Source organism: Ovis aries, chromosome 12 (assembly GCF_016772045.2).
Source record: "Ovis aries strain OAR_USU_Benz2616 breed Rambouillet chromosome 12, ARS-UI_Ramb_v3.0, whole genome shotgun sequence".
NCBI lineage: Eukaryota > Metazoa > Chordata > Mammalia > Artiodactyla > Bovidae > Ovis > Ovis aries.
The window spans coordinates 43,285,007-43,308,977 of NC_056065.1; the positions used below are offsets into that span (position 1 = coordinate 43,285,007).

Sequence of the window (23,971 nt, forward strand, 5' to 3'; positions counted from 1 at the left end):
AATCCCTCTATAGAGTAAAGGCACACTGAGAATTTATCACCCCTGGGGGCTGAGGACCAGGTGATGCCCCTGGAGATACTCCCTTAGGAGCACAGCCCAGACCGGCTGGTCCAGAGCATCCTTCAGCTCTGGCCTTGATGCCACTGGGCTCTTCTTGTTCACAGCTCAGAAAATGGTCTCAGCCCGGGGGGTGCCTTTCAACTTCTGTCTCTCATACGTGCAAAACATACTTTCTCCTTCCCCCAAACAGCTTCTCTTTCATCTTCCCTGTTTTGTCATCTCCCTTCCCCAATCTTCCTCATCCCCAGAGTTGACCCTGTGAGCTGCTCCTCTTCCCTCCATGAGCTCCATCAGTTGTCCTGGACTGTACATTCTTCCCTTACAAGGTCCTGGGGAAGAGCGCTTTTTCTCTTCTGTCTGCTCCCAGCCCACAGGCCTATTCCACCTTTGCTTTCTACACTTTACACAGGGTGGTCACCCGTGGAGCATGTGATTAAATACTAAGTTGACGTGCTCTAGGTTGTCTTGTCTCCTGCTAAAGAAAAAACTATTCAATGACACTTAAACAAAAAATTTTTTTTAAATTTATCTGGTTGTGCTGGGTTTTATTTGGGGCACGCAGGATCTTTTAGCTGTGGCACATGGGATCTACTTCCTGGACCAAGGATGGAACCCGGGCCCCCTGCATTGGGAGCGTGGGGTCTTAGACCACCAGGGAAGTCTGTAATGACGTTTGCTGAGGGCAGGAGAGCAGACTTTTATTTAAACAGGGGTCATGGCAATGGGTGCAGGGACCCCTGCAGTGGGATCTTGCAGTGGGAGAATGATCTCAACTCCGAACACAGGGTGGGCACGTGGGGGTTTACAGCCAGAGACCAGGGTTGGGTGGGGTTGGTGGATGGAAAATTCCTAAGAGGAAACATCAGGGGTGAGCTAAACCAACCTCACAGGAATTTTGCTAAAGGCAGGCCAGGGTGGGCAGACAGCCCCTGGAGGCTGGTGGGGGATGAGAAACTGATCAGATTTCGAGGGTGGAGACTTCTTGCTAAAACTGGATTTTGTAAGGAAGGGCACAGATGAGCCTAGAAAGTTCAGGAGTCTGAAAAAGTTTGATCAAGCAAAGAATCTTTGTTCTTTCCCGATATTTGCCTATTGGAAATACCGATTTTTCTTGTCCCCATGCGGTGCCAGATATTAAGTGTATCCCACAGCTTCTCCATAAAGCTGTGATGTGGGAAAAATGACTTTCTTACCCACGAGATCAGCATTCTCCTCAGGGAACAAAAGGTCTTTGTTTAGGAAAATACCCCATGAAGGGGTGAAAGGTGAAAACCACAGAAAAGGAGACAGGAAACCAAACCAAACCCCAACCACTTTAAACTCTTCTGCATAGTCAAAGGACAGGTATCTGGGGGGAGAGAGAGAAGCAAGAGGTGGGGCTATGAAGGAAGAGATGGTTGATGGATGTTTAAGAACAAGCAGAAGGCTCATATTCTGTTATTAGCATTCATAAACTTGTTTCAACTCCCCAAACCTTCAGCAAGAATGCAGAAACGTCTTTTGACGTTATTATTATCCTTACTTGGTTTTCATTCAGAAGGCATGAGGTCATACCCGTGCCAGAGTTGATGCCAAGCTGGAGATAAAGCAACAGGCAGAATCAGAGCAGGAGCAGGGCAGACTGGACTGTGGGGCAGAGAAGTGTGATGGGAAGCAATCTCGGGGAGGCTTGGACCTGCCTAAGGGGCTGGAGGGGACGGTGCCTGCAGCCTCATCCTGCCTGCAGCCTCATCCGGCACTCAACAAGCCTGCCTGGACTCATCTTGTGGATGGTCTGCATGCCACCTCCAGACAGGGAGGTGTTAATATTAAGAGTTTGGTGAGTCTTCACTTTCAATAGACATTTATGCTGCACCGACTGTGTGGCAGGCACAGTTCCAAAGGAGACACAGGAGGAACCAGCTGATCGGTCCACAGTTTCCATTGCTCCTTGGAATAAAGCTCGCTTCCTTGCTTAGAAAGCTTTGCCAGCTCCTCCTGCCTGGAAGTGATGTCAGCATTAGCACATGTTCCCCAGTGTGGCCGATGATCCCTTCGGGCCCTGCCCCAGTTCACCTATTCAGCCTCCTCCTCTGAAATCCCTCAGGAAGCCCCTCGCTCTCAGTTCATGGCTGATTCCTGGATATTCCCAGGATGCCTCAGGTCAGGCTACAAACCCTCCACACACCAGATTCTATTCCTTCTTCCCTGGACCTTTCCTGTCTATCTTTTCAAGCCAGGTCATGGCTGGGGGTCCTTCCTGACCACTCCTTCCTTTCTCCCCAACCCCTCTCCATTCCCCAGGGCCCAGCAGCCTCCACCATGTTGGTGTCTGTGTTCTCATGGTGCTCTCCATGGGCCAAGATGGACCGCATTATCATGATCCATTTTCATAGGGTCTCCCCTCTTGGGCGGTAAAGAGGAGAGGGACCAGTCTTACTCATCTCAGGGCCCACATGGCACCTGGTGCTCTATCAGCATTGAACTGTCTGGACAGTGAGGCTGAGAGATATTTTCACCTGAGGATCCCGAGAACTTTCTCCAGCATCAGTAGGACAAGGAACAGCAACTATGGCTGCAGCCTGCCCTCTGACTCATTTTCATCCAACTCCCGGTATAAATAGCTCCCTTTCCCCATATCAGAAGCCATCTGCTCCCACTAGCTGCCCAGTCTATAAATATCCTGTTGGATCCAGCCTGCCTTGGCACAGCGGCTGAGAGGACTTGAGGGGAATGAACACCAAAAGAGATGAGGGCGGTGGGAGTGAAGATGCAGAAATCGCCCAATCTCGCACTTTTTGCATCTCCAGCCACAGGCTGACAACACTTCTCACGTGGGCTTGGAAACCCCCAAAATATTCCTGGGAATCCGGCAGAGACAGATAAACATCAGCTACTCCTGGTCTGGTGGTTTTCAACACACTGTCTGCCGCGTCTCTCACCGGCTGAGACACAGCTTGGAACTCAATTTGAGGCAACCCTCCCCATTCCAGTGGGATTCCTGCAGGATGGGAAATGATATGGCTTTGAAAGGAGTTGCTTTTCAAGCACATTTCAAACGGCGTTGTGTAACTCTATGCTCCTCGAAGCTCCGTTTTACATTTAACAAACGAAAGACCTCCATTCCACAAGGTATTGTGCTCTAAAACCTGCACAGATTGCCAAGGAGGCAAAAAAGAGGCTAGTGTTTGGGAGAAGGGACCTGGGGTATGTTCCAGCTCCTCCTGCAAACACAAGCCCACTGCAGGCATCACGCACCCTGTTTGTGAAACTGCCTGGTTTGTGGGTACAGCAGAGTAAAGCCTCTTCTTTACTCTTCAGGGCCCGCCCCACACACCTGGGGGGCTGGTTTCTTTCTAATATCATCCCTCCCCCCCACCCCCAACCAGGGCACTCTCAGCAGCCCTTGCCTTTGAGCAGCCACTGGGTGGTAGAAAGTTCTCTGGTCAGTTCAAGTCTACAGGGTCTCTCCACAAGGCAGATGGGCAGAGGTTCAATTTCTTCTCCCCGACCCCCAGCTCTGGCTGCACCCAGCCAAGACCCTGCGATGGGAGATGGTAGATGTGCCTTTCTTCTTCTATTACTTCCTCTTTTTTTTAATATTTATTTTTATTTTTGGCCGCATCAAGTCTTAGTTGCAGCACGTGGGGTCTTCCTTGCGGCATGCAGGCTTCTTTCTAGATGCAGCGTTCGGGCTTAGTTCCCCCAAGGCATGCAACCAGGGATGGAACCCGTGTCCCCTGCATTGAAAGGCAGATTCTTAACCACTGGACCACCAGGGAAGTCCCCTTCTTGAAGTCCCCTCTGTGTTTTCAGCTGGGATCTCCAGAGAACGGTTAGGAGATAGAGGTATGTTTTTACTCAAGAATTGGGCTTCAAGGATCATGCAGGTGAATGTGTTCAAGATCTAGAGACAGTAAGCTGGAGACCTGGGAGAGATGAACTTCCCTGGTGACTCAGACTGTAAGGAGTCTGCCTGCAATGCGGGAGACCTGGGTTTGATCCTTGGGTTGGGAAGATTCCCTGGAAAAGGAAATGGCAACCCACTTCCGTATTCTTGTCTGAAAAATCCCATGGACATAGGAGCTTGGCAGGCTACAGTCCACGGGGTCCCAAAGAGTTGGACACGACTGAATGACCTCACTTCTTTTTTGGGAGAGACGAAGGCATGCATTCCAGTGGGAGCTAGAGTCTGAAGGCAGAAAGCAGATGATGTCCCAGTTTGAAGACAGTCGGGCAGAGAGAGAGCTTTCTTTCCTACTCAGCCCTTCAGTGGATTGGAGAGGCCCACTCACAGGGTGTGGGGGTGGGGAGAGAGCTTTTGGTTTCATTCTGTCTGTGGTCTCAAATGCTAAGCTCATCCACAGACACAAGCAGAAATAACGTTTGGCTCAGTCCCTAGGCCCCCTGCACCTGGCCAAATTGACACATGGAATGGACCCCCACACTTGGTTTCTCCACATTGTCTGTCTACTTTCTTCCTTCCCACTCACTAGGCTCCTCCAGGGTGAAGTGGGTGGGGGCTCCCATGTCATCAGCCATTGTTTCCTTTGGCCATGGCAGACATTTAAAGCTGTGAGGGGCTTTGAGATCCCTCAGAGGCTCCCAGGAGCTGGGGGACGGCTCACCTGTGGTTGCCTTGAGGGGGATGGAGCCTCACTCAACTGGGGTTTTAGCTTCATGGCTCAGCCTCCGTCTCAGGGCAGCCGTCTGGGGTCAGCTCTTTCTCATGGCCCATATCTGGTCCATGGGAAAGGCAGGAGGTAGAACTCTGTCCCTAACTGTGCAGCCAGCTCTCCTTGTAATGACTTTAGGGCTCCTTGCTGTTAAGATTTCTCCAGTATGCAACTCACTCCAAGCTCCTGGGTACGTATGTCAGCCCTGTGAATGGCATCCTTGAAGTCCTCTTTACTAGGCCCCCTGCTCCCATCCATGGGTGGGGCCACAGCCTCCAACATCTCTCTTTGAAGACTTCTAATTGAAGTCTTCTAATTTTGATGCAGATGTATAGAACGGACATGTGGTCACAGCTGGGGGTCAGGGGAAGGAGAGGGTGGGACAGACTGGGATATTAGGATTGACATATATTCCCTACTATGTGTAAAATAGATAGCTGGTGGGAGCTGCTGCATAGCACAGGGAGCTCAACTTGGTGCTCGGTGATGACCTAGAGGGGTGGGTGGGGTGGGAGGGAGACCCGAGAGGGAGGGGATATGTATGTGCAGATAGCTGATTCACCTTGCTGTACAGCAGAAACTAATGCAACACTGTAATCCAATGTTACTGATATTCCAATAGAGAAAACAGAAATCATCTAATTTTCAATCTCTCCCTGTCTGCCTTGCCACCTCTGGTCTGTGGTTGGTCACAGCTCTTTGCAGGCCATGCAGACATGGTCTAGTGCCTCCTTGGAACATAGGAGTGGTTGGTACCTACTGGTTTGTTCTCTGCCTCAGGACCTTCACCAGAGTTGAAACAGAATCACTTTTTAATATCTCACTCCATTTGTATTAGCTGAGGGTACTAGGCCAGCAGTTAGTTTTACTAGTACAGTTGTCTTCTTTGGATTAATGATAGGGATAGACTCAAGGCATGAAAATGTTTATCAAACTCTAGGACAGGGCTTCCCTGGTGGCTCAGTAGTAACGAATTCACCTGCCAATGCAGGAGACACAATCAATCCCTGGTCCAGGGGGATCCCACATACTGTGGAACAACTAAGCCCGTGCGCCACAACTACTGAGGCTGTGCTCTAGAGCCCAGGAACCGCAACTACTGAGCCCACGTGCTGCAACTACTGAAGTCCGCAAGCCCTGGAGCTTGTTCTCTGCAATGAGAAGCCACTGCAAAGAGGAGCCCACGAACCACAACTAGAGAGTAGCCCCTGCCTGCTGCAACTAGAGAAAAACCGGAGCGGCAAATGAACCCAGCACAGCCAAAAATTTTTAAATGAAATAAAGTATATGTACGTACTTGAAAATGGTGAGTAGAGAGGCCTGGATATATTTATTTTTAGAAGCCTAACCCATTGCATTCCCAAGGCCTGCCAACAAGTCCTTCCTCCATATTTGAGATGGATGTCGTGTCTGGCGGTGGGAGAACACCCCCAATATTCTTCCATAAAGACATTTATTCAGGCTGCCTCACCTCGCTCCGCTTCCACCTCCCTCCAGCCCGCTGTGGGGCTCCCGGTGCCTGCTCTGAGCACAGAGAACATTGCCAGGTCAGCAGTATGCACCATCCCTCAGACACGAGGAGTATTATTTAGTCTACAAGCTCTCAGAGGAAATATCTGCTTGCACGTGAAAAATCTCTGGAATTTCTCTGTTCCTCTCAGTCTTGCGTCCCTGTATCTGTGAGACCGCCTGGAAAAGCCTCTGTGTATACAAGTGCTGCCTTGTTCTGGGGCTGGCCACCATAGGCCCAGCTCCAGGACACCTAGATCCCCATCAGCGTCACTCCGAGCTGCCCCTGTCCCTCTGAGACATGTTGTGTCCAGGAGGAGGAAGGGGAAGAGGAAGAAGAGCGAGAGGAGGAGGGAGGAGGGAAGATGGAGAAGGGAGGGGGAGGAGGGAGAGGATGAAGGAGGATGGAAGAGGGAGGATGGAAGAGGGAGGAGGGAAGAGAGAGGATGAGGAGGAGGGAGGAGGATGGAGGAAAGACAGGAGGATGGATGAGGCAGGATGAAGGTGGGAAAAGGGAGAGGATGGAGGAGGATTGAAGAGGGAGGAGGGAGGAGGACCCTCTGAAGATCAGAAGTGAGAAGTCCTACACAGCTGAGAAAATATAAGAACAAAACCCACAGCCTTAAACCCCCTGGTCCTTGAGTACCCAAGCCTTAATGCTTTTTACTAATGAACCAGAGGAAGATTTGGGCTCTAGGTGATAATGCAGACTCCTAACACCCAGCTCACCCACAGGCTCTGCCTGGGCTGCACATCCCTCTATTCCCAGCCCCACTCACTCCCCTTCTAGATTCTCCTTCTTCCTCTCTTGAGTGTCCCCTGCTCCCCGCCCCTCCTACAGGCAACTGACTGTCCACAGATCTGGAGTTTATTTAGACAAGGTGCCCTGGATCCCAGGGGGCTTCCAAGGGCCTACTAGACAGGCTGTGAAGGCATAAGTACTGAGGATCTGCCTTTAACTCTTTCACACGAAACCAGGGAAACCCTCTTCTTCCAGTCTCCCGTGCCTCTCTATCCCTCACCCTCATCACTGTCTCCAGGGCTGTCTTGTCTCCATCCGAGCCCAGTTCCGGCAGCGCAAGACCACAGCTTTTCAGCTCCTTTTAAAAATGTCCTCCTCTTTATGCCTTTGGGTTGGGTCAAACCCAGCAGGTTGGGTTAAGCCAGACTAGCACGGAAAAGGGAAGGTGGAAAAGAAAATTCAGGGGAGAGAGGGTACCCTTTGGAAAACAAGAAATAGTCAAGTACCAGGTGTGAGTGTTTTAAATAGAAACCTGCTTACATTGCACTTGCCATAACAACAGCTGGGCTGGGAGGTCCTACTTCTTTTCAGAAGACTAACATTTAACTTCCAGACGGTTCCGGAACAGTCTTACCATCACATGAACTCATGACAGCAAAGGCCCAGTGGCCTGGCCTGCCTGTGCATCTCAAATTCCTGGTTCTAAGTTAGGTACTAAACCTCTCACATTCGGACACACACACATACAATGACCCTGTTTTTCAAAATGCAGTCCTACATGGGAATTTATGACATCAAACCCTTAAAAATGTGGAAACATCAGTTTCAAAATACTTCATAGGGGAAAATAATAAACCTCTTGATTCACAACGCCTTTGCTCTGCTTATGGTTCATTTCTGAAACTGTGACTGACTCGGGACTTAAGAGGCATAATCGAGTATTCATATATGCCCAGGCTTAGCACTGCAGACTGCTCCTCTGATCTGGAAATATTTTCCCTTCAGACAGGAATAGAGAGGTTACTTTTGGGTCACTCCCAACCTCACAAAAAGGCTTTTCAAAAAGGAGGAAAGAAAAAAAAGTTCTGATGTGTCGGGAGAAACCAGTGAGCTTTCAAATGATGAAGACGTGGTGAGCCTCCGGGGCTGTGAACCGCTTGGGTGGGGAGTGGGTGAGAAAGGCAGGGTTCCGGGGGGGGGGGGGTGGAGAGGGGTGGAGGCCCTGTTTCCTCCAGGTGTCCTTTACACAGACTTTCCAGCCTGGCTGCTGGCTGCAGGCTCCGTCCCTCTCCTGTGGCTGGGGCATCAGCTCGCGCGATCTTTCTGGAAAGCTTGTGTAACGGCCGTCCGCCTGCCTGTGGCTGCCGCACCCGCCGCTCCGCCAGTCCCGGGGCTCTGTTAGCAACCGGGGAGGTGACAACACGTCAGATGCATTTCCTCCTCAGGAGCTCATAAAAAGCAGAGCCGGTTGGCCCCGGCAGAGCGAACACCTGTGTTCCTAAATCATCGAAGGTTCTGCCTTTCCTCTGGAATGACCTCCCCTTTCCTGTGTCTGTTGGAAAAGCAGAATATACAGAATCAAGGGGGCAGCGAGGAAGAGAGGCAAACTATTTGTCCAACTCTTCCCATCTCTTTGAGGAATCAGAAAGCTTCCTTCAGCTTCTAGAACTATTGAGTTCCTTTGCTGTTGTTGTTTAGTTGCCAAGTCCTGTCTGACTCTTTGTGACCCCATGGACTGCAGCACGCCAGGCTCGTCTATCCTCCACTGTCTCCCAGAGTTTGCTCAAACTCATGTCCATTGAGTTGGTGATCCCATTCAACCATCTCATCCTCTGCCGCCCCTTCTCCTTTTGCCTCAATCTTTCCCAGCATTAGAGTCTTTTCCAGTGAATCAGTTCTTCACATCAGGTAGCCAAAATGTCGGAGCTTCAGCTTTAGGATCAGTCCTGCCAATGAATATTCAGGTTGATTTCCTTTAGAACTGACTGGTTTGATCTCCCTGCTCTCCAGTGGACTCTCAAAAGTCTTCTCCAGCCCCCCAGTTCAAAAGCATCATTCTTCAGCATTCAGTCTTCTTTACGTCCAACTCTCACATCTGTCGGAGTAGGCAATGGCACCCACTCCAGTACTCTTGCCTGGAAAATCCCATGGACGGTGGAGCCTGGTAGGCTGCAGTCCATGGGGTCTCTAAGAGTCAGACACGACTGAGCGACTTCCCTTTCAGTTTTCACTTTCATGCATTGGAGAAGGAAATGGCAAACCACTCCAGTGTTCTTCCCTGGAGAATCCCAGGGACAGGGGAGCCTTGTGGGCTTCCGTCTATGGGGTCGCACAGAGTCCAACATGACTGAAGCAACTTAGCAGCAGCAGCAGCTCACATCTGTACATGACTACTGGAAAAACCATAGCTTTGACTATACAGAGCTTTGTTGGCAAGTGATGTCTCTGCTTTTAATATACTGTCTAGGTTGTCATGAAGCACAAGCTGGAATCAAGATTGCCAGGAGAAATATCAATAACTTCAGATATGCAGATGACACCACCCTTAAGGCAGAAAGTGAAGAAGAACTAAAGAACCTCTTGATGAAAGTGAAAGAGGAGAGTGAAAAAGTTGGCTTAAAGCTCAACATTCAGAAAACTAAGATCATGGCATCTGGTCCCATCACTTCATGGCAAATAGATGGGGAAACAGTGGCAAACTTTATTTTGGGGGGCTCCAAGATCACTGCAGATGGGGACTGCAGCCATGAAATTAAAAGGTGCTTACTCCTTGGCAGGAAAGTTATGACCAGCCTAGACAGCATATTAAAAAGCAGAGACATTATTTTGTCAACAAAAGTCCATCTAGTCAAGGCTATGGTTTTTCCAGTAGTCATGTATGGATGTGAGAGTTGGACTATAAAGAAAGCTGAGTGCCAAATATACTTTTGAACTGTGGTATTGAAGGAGACTCTTGAGAGTCCCTTGGACTGCAAGGAGATCCAACCAGTCCATCCTAAAGGAGATCAGTCCTGAGTGTTCATTGTAAGGACTGATGTTGAAACTGAAACTCCAATACTTTGGCCACCTGATGCAAAGAGCTGACTCATCTGAAAAGACCCTGATGCTGGGAAAGATTGAAGGCAGAAGGAGAAGGGGATGAGAGAGGATGAGGTGGTTGGATGGCGTCACTGACTCAATGGACATGAGTAAAATCCGGGAGTTGGTGATGGACAGGGAAGCCTGGTGTGCTGCTATCCATGGGGTGGCAAAGAGTCTGACACGATTGAGTGACTGAAATGAACTGAACTGAACTGAGCTTTTCATAGCCTTCCTTCCAAGGAGCAAGCGAATTTCATGGCTGAAGTCACAATCTGCAGTGATTTTGGAGCTCAAGAAAGTAAAATCTGTCACTGTTTTCACATTTTCTCCTTCTATTTGCCATGAAGTGAATTTCTTAAAGTAGAGTGAATGCCTAATCACTGAATAGACTTTGCAAAAACATCCAGTGTCTCAGCTAGTGCCCAGTGTGCAGGGAATGCTCAGGAAATCTTTCAATGTGTATTTAATGTTCTTCAGTCACTAAATCATGTTTGACTCTTTGTGACCCCATGTATTGCAGCACAACAGGCTCCTGTATCCTCCACTATCTCCCAGAGTTTGCTCAAACTCATGTCCATTGAGTCAGTGATGCCATCCAACCATCTCATCCTCTGTCGCCCCCTTCTCCTCCTGCCTTCAGTCTTTCCCAGCATTAGGATCTCTTCCAGTGAATTGGCCTTTCACATAAGGTGGCCAAAGTATTGGAGCTTCAGTTTCAGCATCACTCCTTCCAATGGATACTCAGGGTTGATTTCCTTTAGGACTGACTGATTTGATCTCCTTGCTGTCCAAAGGACTCTCAAGAGTATTCTCCAACACCAGAGTTTGAAAGCATCAATTCTTCGGCACTCAGCCTCCTTTATGGAGGAAATGTAAGCCCTATTACAGGTATTGGGCTGTGACAGTAAACAAAAAAATGTCAAATCCCTGCCCGCACAGAGCTGGTGTTCCAATGAGGGAGGCAGGCAGAGAACAGACAGGTAGCAGCTGCTGTTACAGATATGGATGAAAGCTCCAGGGATCATCTGTGTGGAAGGAAGACACACAGGGGTGGGTGGCTGGGGCGGTCCGGGGAGGAGAGTGGTTGGGAAGGTCTCACTGGCTGGCAGGCATGTGGATGAAGACCTAAAGGAAGGGATCGAGGTAGCCACGTAGATGACCCCAAGAGTGTGTTCCAGATGGAGGAAGCAGCACGTGCCAAGACTCCAGTTGCACGTGTCTGATAAGTTCAAAAATCAGCAGGATGGCTGGGGTGGCAGCAACTGAGTGGACAGAGAGCTGAGGTGATGAGGCCAGAGGGGGTGAAGGAAGGAACTTTGTTTAGAGTCTAGTGTTCAAAAATTCCCAGAAGCACATGCAAGGGAAAAGATCGTTTCGATTGGAAAGTGACATGACAATGGTGGCTAGAACAGACAGCAGCACTGACAGCAAGTCATGGGGGTTTGGGTCACAGGAATGAGTGGATAGAGCATCTTGGGGCTGACAGAGGTTGTACTATTTTTTTTTTTTTCAAAAATATTTATTTTTGGCTGTGTTCGGGCTCAGTAGTTGTGGTGCACGGGTTTAGTTGCCCCTTGGCGTGTGGGATCTTCTTGGACCAGGGATTGAACTCGTGTCCCCTGCATTGGCAGGTGAATTTGCAACCACTAGACCACCAGAGAAGTCTCAGGTGGTACTCCAGAGGGAGGATGTCAGGGAAGTGATCTGAATCCGACTCAACTCGAACGGGCTCTTTAGATCCTCCAGTGGGCAGGGATGTTCTGAGGTCTCCTGCGGCCCCAGGGCTGACCCTTTGGATGAGAGAGAAAGCAGAGTATTCCTAAAACAACCGTGCTGAGGTCAAAGGAGGAGAGTGCTTACGTCTTTACATCTGGGACTGCGGCTCCTCCACGCTGCTTTCCGGCATGTGTGTTAGCAGCCACCGGTCTCATTGCTCTGTCAGGAGGTGAGAACGTGGGTTGTGGCATGTCCTCTGGCTTGTCAAGGCTGAGAAAGAGGAAGCTTCCTTGTTGAATCTGCCTTTGCCTGCAGCTCCTAAACCACTTTCTACTCCAGATTCCCCTCCACTCTGCCCCAGATTTTAAGTGAAACCATCTCAGCATATGATTCCCATGATCACTGTGGAATCCAAAACAAATTGCTATCTCTAACCTTCCTAGGACCTTATCTCATTGAGATAAAGACATTCTGGGCTTCCCTGGTTGCTCAGACAGTACAGAATCTGCTTGCAATGCGAGAGTCCTGGGTTCGATCCCTGGGTTGGGAAGATCCCCTGGAGAAGGGAATGGCAACCCTCTCCAGTATTCTTGGCTGGAGAATAGTCATGGACAGAGGAGCCTGGCTGACTAAGTCCATGGGGTCGCAAAGAGTCAGACATGATTGAGCAATTAAACACACACACACACACACATACTCCAGAGCTGAGAAATAGCTGCTTCAGACTCAGACTCCAGGCTTTATCCTGAGGCCGACCCGTGGCTGAAGTCAAGAAGAAGGGGAGTGGGTCAACGACACTGAAGTCTACTGCTGCCCATGCAGCCTTGGGAGCTTAGCCCTGCCTTCCCCTGGAGCATCATCACCTTTCCTCTCTGCCCTCAACAGTTCTCCCAGTCGCCTCCACAAACTTTGGGGATGTCACTCTATAAACGAGTGTCTGAGCCCTCCTGAGCTTTTGTTCTTGTTTTCATTGTTGTGGGGAGTTGGCCCAGAGGACACTCTGGCCTGTGGGACATAGTTACCTCTGGAGGTGGCTTCCAAGGCATTCTGAGTCATTCTCACGCCACACAAGTGGAACCATCCTGGAATAAATAATTAAAAAAAAAAAAAAAACACATAAAAAAACCCCCAAAACCTACCCAGTTTCCTGGCAGTTCTGAAACTCATAAGGGGCAAGATGTTGCAATACCAGGGGGGCAGGTTGAAGAGTGAACCGTTGTACTGTGGGAAACTTGGACGTGATCTCATCGAGCCCAGGCTGCTGCGCGGGCTCTGTCTGCTTCTACAGGGAAGTGTCAGCGAACCGAGGAGGAGAGCCAAGCCCCAGAAAATGCCAGAGCGAGTTGCTAATGTGGGTGAGCTGTGAGAAGGCGGCCCTGACATCCCCGGTCAGATGCGAGTGAGGACGCGGTCTGCTGACCACTCTGGTTTCTTTGCTGAAAGCCCAGCTGTGCTGGGAACTGACCTCATTCATGAAGTAAACACTGAATCAGATACCAGCAGGCCTAGCCCTGGGTAAGTGGGAACAACATAGATGTTTCCATAATTACGAAGCTGCCAGCTGGATCTGGGAAGAGCAGCTCTCAATATGTCAATCGGAGTGAGTTCATCACCTGCTCCTGCCAAAGGAATCAGAAGCCAGTTTGCCTCGTTGCGGTTGAAATTATTTATGTGAAAATGCTTTCCTTACGTTGTCGTTTTTATATCCCAAATAATGTACTGGAAAGCAGCGTAGTCTAGCAACTGGAAGACGAGATTGGGAATCTGTGGATTGGCGCCCAGTCCTGGCCGGGTCTGCAGCCCTTCCCTCCTCTGTGCCAGTGGCCGCTGTGCTCGGGATCTTGTTACTGGAAGGTGGGGGTCATAGAGCAGGGACCTGTCTCATGATCAGGCTTGGCTGCGCTCCTGGGTCCTGGTGATCACGTGTCACACGTCGAGGTCACACTCACTGTCAGCTTTTGCCGTCCACTCGGGATTCTGCTAAGCCTGTGCACCCACCTGAGAAGTTATTCATGCCCTGACTTCCCATTTCCACCTGGCTCCTTCTCCCTTTTACCCACAGCTCATTCAGGGGGTGAAAGAATCCATTTGCTCCTCCATAAACAGCTGAGACCACTCTTTGCAAAATATTCATAACTGGGGGGGGGGGAGAAATTACTTTTAATCCTTGCCACATTTTGGCTCAGAGGGTGAAGAATCTGCCTGCAATGCAGCAGACCTGGGTTCAATCCCTGGGTTGGGAAGATCCCCTAGAGACGGGAATGGCAACCCACTTCAGCATTCCTGCCTGGAGATTCCATGGACGGAGGAGCCTGGCAGGCTACATACAGTCCACGGGGTCGCAAAGAGTCAGACACGTCTGAGCGACTAACACTAACTTCTAACGGGTATTACATTTTTGTCCTCATTTACTTCTCTTTCCTGAGGGAAGTAAATGAGAGAGCTGGACTGCCTGAGTCCCAAGCCCAGCTCCTCTGCCCTTTAGGACGGGTGACCTCGGGCAAGTCACTTAAACTCTGCTCTGTGCCTTCAGCTCATCATTTGTGTGTGTGGGGCGGGGGGGGGGGGGGGGGGGGGGGGAAGTGAAAACAGCACTGACTCTGCAGAGGTGCTGTTGGGATTAAAGGGTTAAGTTGTGTGAAGCACTCAGGACTGCACTTGGCACACAAACAGGACAGCTAAGTAGCAGCCTTTGTTATCATTCTTACGGTTATTATTAGTATGAATGAGCAAGATCACACAGCAAGGAATGGCCATCTTTACGTAAGCTGGTGGTAAATTTACAAGGTGAAAAATCAATAACTAGTTCGCAGACATGGCTATAAGAAGCCAGGTGGCCAGAGTTAGGATTGACTCATTATGTCACTTAAACCAGTTACTTAATTTCTCTTTTAGTTTCTTTATCTGTTACATGGGGGTGTTTACTGTTCCTTCCTTAGAATAATCTTGTCTGATTTTTTAAAAAAATCTTATTTAACTATCTATTTGGACTTCCTGGTGGTTCAGCAGTAAAGAATCCGCCTGCCAAGCAAGAGACGTGGGAGACTGGAGTTCGATCTCTGGATCAGGAAGATACCCTAGAGAAGGAAATGGCAACCTGCTCCAGTATTCTTGCCTGGGAAATTCCATGGAGAGCAGAGCCTGGCAGGCTACAGTCCACGGGGTCGCAAAAGAGTCACACATGACTTTGTGTATTATGTATTAAATTAGTTTTTGGCCATGCCACATGCCATGTGGGATCTTAATTTCCCAACCAGGGATTGAACCCACATTCCCTGCACCCCTGCATTGGAAGTGTAGTCTTAACCACTGGACCACCAGGAAAATCCCAGAGTGATGACTTCTGACTATAGTTTGAAAGTTTCTCATGAAATCTTTATGGACAAAATAGTGACCAACAGCCTTCAAGAGCTCGAAGGGACAGTAGATAATCACGTGTCACATCTCCCTCTAAGGTGACACCACTTGCTCAGGCCACACAGCTAATCATTGTTCAGGCTGGAATCTGTACCTGGCCCCTGTCCCTGTTGCAGGCTCTGCTCCCATCTCCCTCCTCCCCGTGGCTCCTGGGTGTGGTCAGGTGGAATCCAAACAGCACCCGGGACAGTGTCCTCCCAAGGCGTTCTCCAGTGGCCTGCCCAACAGTCCTATCCTTGGCCCTAAACTCTTCAACATCTATCAACAACTCGGATGAAGCCAAAGATAACTGCTTATCAACCGTGCAAATAACGCAGGGCTGTGTGGGAAGGCCAATATGTCGGAATCACAGAATTGGGATCCAAATTATCTCAACAGGAAGGAATGATTGATGGAATCCAGCAAGATAAAATGTAACTGGAATACATGTAAGCTCCCGCATCTAGCTCCAAAACTTGATTGCAAAAGTATAGGATGTGGTTGGAAAACATGTCCAGCTTCACCCGTAATCAAAGAAATGAAATGGAAGCAAGCGTGAGATAATCACTCTTCCCTATCAGATTGGCAACAATTAAAAGAGTGAAAATTCCCGTTTGGTGGCGAGGGAGTGAGGAAATAGGCTCTCCTATAAACTGACTCTGGGCATACAAACAGAAACCACCCATTCTGGAGGGTGATCTGGAAACATAGAGCAGAAACTATAAAATGTACCACTTATCCCAGTGGTTTCTCTTATCAGAATGAATCCAAAGGCAGTTATGTTAAGATTTATGTACAAGGAGAGTCATAAAATTACTGTTAAGAGAAGAACACTTTTTGGGGAGGGGGTTGGTATTCAGTTTGGGGACAGAAGTTGCAACACCATGCAGGGCCCTGTGGAGCTCCTGGGCACAAAGCCTTTTTGTGTCCCCCATTTCTTTTTTCTTTTTAAAAAATAACTTTGCTTATGTATTTAATTTTGGCTGGCCTAGGTCTTCGCTGCTGCACGTGGGCTCTCTCCAGTCGTGGAGCCTGAGTTTCTTATTGCAGCGGCTTCTCTTGTTATGGAGCATGGGTTGTAGATCACAGGCTCAGCGCACGGACTTAGTTGCTCTGCGGCATGTAGAACCTGTGTCCCCTGCATTGGCAGGCGGATTCTTAACCACTGGACCACCAGGGAAGTCCCCCCATTTTTTTGATTATAGGAAAGAGTCTTCATTCAGCCTCCATGGCCTTCTCTAAATTCCAATGGGCAGATTCAAGCCCTTGTTAATTAGGGAAGGGAGGGGATGTGAGACCAGGGAGGAATAAACAGTCAAGAGCAGCCTTGGAGCAAGGGCCCATTTCCCCATCAATGTATACACACAATAATATTTTTGAGCTATTTTGCAGACACTGAAACCCCCTCCAGGTGGGAGAAGTTAATGATTAACGATAGCATGCTGCTCACAAGCATGCAGACCCCAGAGCAGATGGACCTGAAGGTTGAATGATGTGGAATCCTACCTACCTCACCACCAACCCATTGGAAGAATGTCCATGAGTTAATCACCCCCTTTGAACAACTGCTAGAAAACTTCTGTCTTCTCCAAGTTGGGACACATGGTTTTGAAGGCCTGCTGTGTCCCCTTTTGCCTGGCGAAGCAATACAGCTATTTTTTTCTATTTTACCCAAAACTCTGTCTCTGAGATTCAATTTAGCACTGGTGTCAGAGAAACTGAGCTTTTGGTATCAGTCTTGGAGGCCTAAGAAGGGTACCAAACAGCTATTATCAATACTTGACTCTATAAAGAGGAGGCGTTAGGGTCTGTGTAGCTCAAGGCCAGACCAGGACTTACAAGAGGTAATATATATATGTGATACACATGCTTAGCCGCTAAGTCGTGTTCAACTCTTTGCGACTCCGTGGACTGTAGCCCACCAGGTTCCTCTGTCCATGAGATTTTCCAGGCAAGGATACTGGAGTGGGTTGCCATTCCCTTCTCCAGGGAATCTTCCCAACCCAGGGATCGAACCCAGGTCTCCCACATTGCAGGCAGATTCTTTACCATCTGAGCCACCAGGGGAGCAGCAAAGCAGATTTCAAAGTTCATTTGGCCCCCAGTTAGGATGGGCTGTCCTGTAGATTTCCAGTCACTGGCAGATGGGCCCTTGTCCAGACTGTCAAAGTGGATAGTTATTGCTCCTTAGCCCCTGAGATGAAATGCTCATCTTATTTTCCTCTAACGCAAAGAAGCAACAAACTTTGCTGCATAGAGTCATCAGGGGGTAGACTCACCACTCTCCACTCACCAAGGTGGGAGGGAGATGACACCAGGTTTCACTTCCTGATACAAATTCTAGGAATGAGCTGAGAACCCTCTGTCCCCACCATTACTGAGAGTCTGTGGGAGATGACCACCCCCTTTACCCCAAGTCTTTTAGGACTACATGCTGTGTATCCATTTCACCAAAGGTAAAACCTAAGGGAGGCTTTTTAGCTGGGCCTGAAAAAAATAAAGATGAGTGCTCCCTCTCACCAAATCATTTCCACTGTATTTTGGCTTCCAGGGCTGAGTGTTCATCTGCTCTATCTACACATTTTCTCTTTTGTGTTAGTTTTATCTAAAACGTTCAGTTTCAATCACAAATCACATCTGTCTTAGCTATGTTGTATACAACACCCCCGAATGTGGGGACTGGTTTCTTTTGGATGCTTCTCCTTACTATGCTTCTGTGTTTATCATTTCAGTTTGTTAAGCCTGTGTCTGGTCTCTTTTTCAGCTATCAACTGTGTCGGGGGGCATTATACTCGTGGTTGGGGTTTCCCTGGTGGCTCAGTGGTAAAGAATCGGCCTGCCAATGCAGGAGTTTGACTGCTGATCTGGGAAGACCCCACATGCAGCGGAGCAACTAATGCCAAGCACCACAACTACTGAGCCCACGTGCTGCAACTGCAGAAGCCCGTATACCTAGAGCTATGCTCTTCAACAAGAGAAGTCACCCCCGTGGGAAGCTCATGCACTGCAACTAGAGAGTAGCCCCCGCCTGCCTCAGCTAGAGAATAGCCCCCTCTCACCGCAACAAGAGAGTAGCCCACGAAGCAATGAAGACCCAGCACAGCCAAAAATAAAATACATAAATACAATTGTTTTTAAAAATACTCATGGTTGACCCTTCATTGAGCCCTTGAATGAGACACTCATCATGTAATCTATCAGATAATCCTCATTAGCCCACAACCTTGGAGCTGGGGACAGCCTCCCTCCACTCATTGTGCTTAGAGGAATCTTTTCATAAGATAACACTTATCACATCACCAATCACAGGCCTAGGTGGCCTCCAGGGCCCTGCTGCCTCCAGACTCCAGTGTTTCTCTTACCAAGATCTCTCACTCCAAGCTCAAGCTACATAGACCTATCGTTTCTTCCAAGCTGTCATACTCTTTCCAGCCATGGAATTTCTGTGCATATTCTTCCCTATCCCTGGGGTTCCCCTTGTCCCATCTCTCCTTCCTATGCATCCTTTGGGCCTTGATTGATGTTATTTCCAGCCCTCAGCACCTCAGAATATGACTGCTTTTGGAGACAGAGCCTCTAATAAGTTAACTATGTTAAAATGAGAAAATTAGAGTGGGCCCTAATCCGATCTGGCTGCTGTCTTCATGAGAAGAGATTCGGACTTCTGGAGAGAAGCCAGTTGGTTGCAAGTGCAGAGAAGAAAGGCCTTGTGGGACATCCCTGGTGGTCTAGTGGTTAAGACTCCACACTTCCACCACAAGGGGTGTGGGTTCAATCCCTCTTCTGGGAACTAAGATCCCACATGCTGTGCAGTATGGACAACTTAAAAAAATTTTTTTAAAGCCATGTGAAGATGCAGGGAGAAGGTGTTAGTCTGTAAGCCAAGGAGAGGCCTCAGGAGGAACCAAACTTGTCTGCGCCTTGATCTTGGACTTCCAGCCTCTAGAACTGTGAGAAAATAAACGTCTGTTGTTGAAGCCACCTGGCCTGCAGTATTGGGTTGCAGCAGCCCAAGCTGACTAATACTATTAAGAAGTCACTTCTTCAGAGACATCCTGCCCCCACCCCCCGCCTTCAGCACTATATTGCTTCTCCTCATGCACATCACAGTTTGTAATTCAGTTCAGTTTAGTTCAGTCACTCAGTCGTGTCCAACTCTTTGTGACCCCATGAATCGCAGCATGCCAGGCCTCCCTGTCCATCACCAACTCCTGGAGATCACCCAAACTCATGTCCATCGAGTCGGTGATGCCATCCAGCCATCTCATCCTCTGCCATCCCCTTCTCCTCCTGCCCCCAATCCCTCCCAGCATCTGAGTCTTTTTCAATGAGTCAACTCTTCGCATGAGGTGTCCAAAGTACTGGAGTTTCAGCTTTAGCATCATTCCTTCCAAAGAACACCCAGGGCTGATCTCCTTTAGACTGGACTGGTTGGATCTCCTTGTAGTCCAAGGGACTCTCAAGAGTCTTCTGCAACACCACAGTTCAAAAGCATCAATTCTTCAGTGCTCAGCTTTCTTCACAGTCCAACTCTCACATCCATACATGACTCCTGGAAAAACCATAGCCTTGACTAGATGGACCTTTGCTGGCAAAGTAATGTCTCTGCTTTTGAATATGCTATCTAGGTTGGTCATAACTTTCCTTTCAAGGAGTAAGCGTCTTTTAATTTCATGGCTGCAATCACCATCTGCAGTGATTTTGGAGCCCAAAGAAATAAAGTCTGACACTGTTTCCACTGTTTCCCCATCTATTTCCCATGAAGTGATGGGACCAGGTCCCATAATTAGTTTTCTGAATGTTGAGCTTTAAGCCAACTTTTTCACTCTCCTCTTTCACTTTCATCAAGAGGTTTTTTAGTTCCTCTTCATTTTCTGCCATAAGGGTGGTGTCATCTGCATATCTGAGGTTATTGATAATTCTCCCGGCAGTCTTGATTCCAGCTTGTGCTTCTTCCAGCCCAGCGTTTCTCATGATGTACTCTGCATAGAAGTTAAATAAGCAGGGTGACAATATACAGCCTTGACGTACTCCTTTTCCTATTTGGAACCAGTCTGTTGTTCCATGTCCACTTCTAACTGTTGCTTCCTGACCTGCATATAGGTTTCTCAAGAGGCAGGTCAGGTGGTCTGTATTCCCATCTCTTTCAGAATTTTCCACAGTTTATTGTGATCCACACAGTCAAAGGCTTTGGCATAGTCAATAAAGCAGAAATAGATGTTTTTCTGGAACTCTCTTGCTTTTTTCATGATCCAGCGGATGTTGGCAATTTGATCTCTGGTTCTTCTGCCTTTTCTAAAACCAGCTCGAACATCTGGAAGTTCATGGTTCACGTATTGCTGAAGCCTGACTTGGAGAAATTTGAGCATTACTTTACTAGTGTGTGAGATGAGTACAACTGTGCGGTATTTTGAGCATTCTTTGGCATTGCCTTTCTTTGGGATTGGAATGAAAACTGACCTTTTCAGTCCTGTGGCCACTGCTGAGTTTTCCAAATTTGCCGGCATATTGAGTGTAGCACTTTCACAGTATCATCTTTCAGGATTTGAAACAGCTCAACTGGAATTCCATCACCTCCACTAGCTTTGTTCATAGTCACTTATTTGGAAGACTACTTGGATGTCATCTGTATCCCATCCTCAGGATCCAGACACCTGGACAGGAGGAAATGTGTGTTTAGGTTCTCCATAGAGTCTCCAGCAACTAGCAAGCACAGTGCTTGCTGGACACATGGGGTGAGGTGTTCCCTGTTGCTTAATGAAAGTCTGAAGTATTATTTCACTGACATTAAGAATGAGGACATGGAGGTTCAGTTAAGCTTCCTAAAGCAGCTAAGCAGCAAAGGGGGACTGGAACTCTTGCAAGCCCCTAAAGCTCTGACTGGTAACCACTACTGAACCCTCTGGCTTGAAATGCATATTCATTGCTTCCTGAGCACCCATCACTTGCTGACTTCTATCTAGGCACTTGGAATGCAGCCATGATGGAATGGACAAAATCGCTGCCTTCACATTAAGAGGGATGTCAAATAAAATGAAGAAGTTATATGGTATTTTAGTAGGCAATAAATGCCATGAAGCCCAGTGGAAGTGTGGGATTATGTAACTGAAAATCAGAGGTTAAAGAACGCCTTTCTTTTCTCCATCTCTCTTTCTCTCTTTCCCATGCCTTGAGGCATGAGGGATCTTAGTTCCCAAACTAGGGATCAAGCCCACTCCTCCTGCACTGAAAGCACAAAGTCTTAACCACTGGACTGCCAGGGAAGTCTGAGAATGCCTATCTGAATAAGGACTGTCTGAGTCATGCCTTGATGGAGGTGAGAGAGGGAGACTTGGGGCTATTTGAGGACAAGCTCCAAGCAGAGGTAAAAGCAAGTTCAGTGTCCTGGAGGCAGACGGAAGCCAGGCAAAATGATCTATATGGCTGGAGAAAAGGAAGTAAGTGAATTGAAATTAGGAGAGGGGCTCAGAAAGCTTCCAGGAGCCAGGTGATTGAGGACATTTGTGCGTGTGTGTTCAGTTGCTCAGTTGTGTCCGACTCTGCAGACCCCATGGACTGCAGCCCACTATGTTCTTCTGTCTATGGGATTATCCAGGCAAAAATACTCGAGTGGGTTGTCTTTTCCTCCTCTAGGAGATCTCCCTGATTCAGGGACCAAACTGTGTCTCCTGGGTTGACAGGAGGATTCTTTACCACTGAACCACCAGGGAAGCCCCGGAGGACATTTGTAGCCATGGTCAAACTTTGGCTTCTACTCAAGTGAGAGAGAAGTCTTTGGAAGGTTTCGCACAAAAGAAGCCATGTGGTATGACTTTGAACAGAATTACTCAGGCTGTTTTCATGTGAGACATAGACTGAGAAAGAGATGGGTAACGGTAGACTCTGGGAGAACAGTTTGCAGGCCATTACGATAACCCATTTACAATAATCTATGAGACATGCGGGGCTAGGTCTAAGATGATGTAAGTGGAGGTAGGATTCTAGGTATATTTTTAAGAAAAAACCAATAGGATTTGTTGACAGATTGGATGTAGGATGAAGAATACAAGGTTTGGAGTCTGAGAGCTCGAAGGTCAGGTGTTCCATTCCCTGAGAGAAGGAAGAGCATGGGGGAGCACCTTTTGGTGAAGAGGCTCAGGAGTTCTGTTCCAACAGGATGAGTTTGAGTAGCTGACTGGAACTCAAGTTTTGATTCCAAATAGATAGTTGTATATTTAAGTACTAGGGTTCAGGGGAGAGGCTCTTATCAGCATATAGATGGTCTCCAAGGTCCCGAAACTACATGAGATCACCAAGATATAGTAAGTGGAAAGAAAGAAATTCAGGGAACCAGCACTCTGGACACTGCAACATTAAAGTTCAGTGGAATGAGGAAGAACTAACAATTGAGACTGAGAAGTATTGTAACCGAAAGTGGGGTTTGGCTGCTCACTGCTCAAAAGCCATTAAAGAGGCCAGGTTGGTTGAAAGGGGTGTTTCCTTTATTTTGGATGCCAGCAACCAAAAGGAGGGTGGACGCCTGTCCAAAGGCCAACTCCCTGTCACTGATAGTCAGTGGGCAAGAGCTTTTAGAGGCTGAGGGAGGGGGCTACATACAGAAACAGAACTATCAGCTGACAGTCACCTTGAAACTGGTCATCAGTGGTCTGACCAGCATCATCTCGACAGTTTTAAGTACAGTTAATATTCAGTTCCAGGGTCAGTTTGTTTCCATTTCTTGCATCCAGTTCTCGGAATTCCAGCGGCTTATATCATGGGTACAGTCTGGTCATGATGTAGTTAACTTCTTCCACCTGGGGTTTCAGTGTCTGTAAGACAGCTGACAAGATAAGGCTCAGAATATTATCTATAGCCCTTGAGAAGGAACTAAGAAGGAACCATGCTTAATGGTACATTATTATTATTTACTCTTCTTTGACTGTTTTTCTTTGTTTCTGTGTTTTCTCACTTCTCTGATTAAACTTATTCTTTGGCTAAAGTCCCCCCCCCCCCCAACAAAAGGCAGGCAGAGGACGAGGGGTACAAGGACCATAGGGTCCTATTCAGTTCCAGTAGGAAGAAGAAATTCGAGACTGGGCAGGCCTGCAAGTCAAGTGAGGAAAGTGTTTCTTGGAGGTGAGGTGATAACCTGTTTCAAATGTTGCCGACAGGGCAGGTGAGAAAACAACAGGAAGAAACTGTGCAGTTAAAGGATTCAACAAAGAGAGGGGAGAGGGGGCCACTGGGACTACAAACACTCTTTTAAGGAGCTTTGATATTTGGAGAAAGGTAGAAAGCGGCCCTGTGAGTCCGAGGGAGAAAGGAATCAAAGAGTTTCTTAGGAAAAAATATTTTCATGCTTATGGGAAATTGAGGCTCAAAAGGTTAGGTTACCCCGCCCCCCAGGACTAAGTCCTCTGGTCCAGATTCTTCTTCCCATCCCTACGCTGCTTAAGTGATAAATTTAAGCCTTATTGGGGTCTCTCTGCCCGGCCCCCAATAGGATCTAGGGCAGTTTGAATTTTTACTTTACTTGGACCAGAGGTACAACCGAAATTTACTACCTTAAGTCAAGAAACCCTTCAAATTAAAATTTGGACTCTGACTAATTTTGGGGGGTTCCTGGAAGTCGCCGCGAACTTCCAGACGGCGTCTGAGTTGCCAGGGGAACCCACGCACACAGAGACCTACAGCGCTGCCCGCAAGCTTTCGGAAAGCTTACCAACATCAACTGACCGGCTCTCCTCCAATCTCGTATCGGGGACGGGGCTCAACGCCCCGTCTCCACAGCAACGTCTTTGTCTGAGCCCAGGGCTTGTGTACCGTGGGAGGC

General features: G+C 48.3%; 1 long non-coding RNA gene across 6 annotated transcripts in view; it reads right to left on the reverse strand.

Annotated features, from left to right (window-relative positions):
• LOC105606443 (uncharacterized) overlaps window positions 1-23,959 on the reverse strand; it is a 40,187-nt gene extending 16,228 nt beyond the window's left edge. Inside the window, exons 1-6 of one of the 6 annotated variants that reach the window (XR_009595694.1) lie at window positions 23,861-23,959; window positions 22,784-22,978; window positions 20,620-20,813; window positions 12,786-12,845; window positions 11,908-12,033; window positions 7,470-8,518 (exon numbers count right to left, since the gene is read on the reverse strand). This is a non-coding gene — a long non-coding RNA (uncharacterized LOC105606443). Of the gene's footprint in view, window positions 1-7,469; window positions 8,519-11,544; window positions 12,034-12,785; window positions 12,846-12,902; window positions 20,814-22,783; window positions 22,979-23,860 lie in introns of those variants that run through there. The other 5 variants (XR_006061477.2, XR_006061476.2, XR_009595693.1 and 2 more) reach the window with 5 other exon arrangements.
• Window positions 23,960-23,971: the final 12 nt, after the last annotated feature.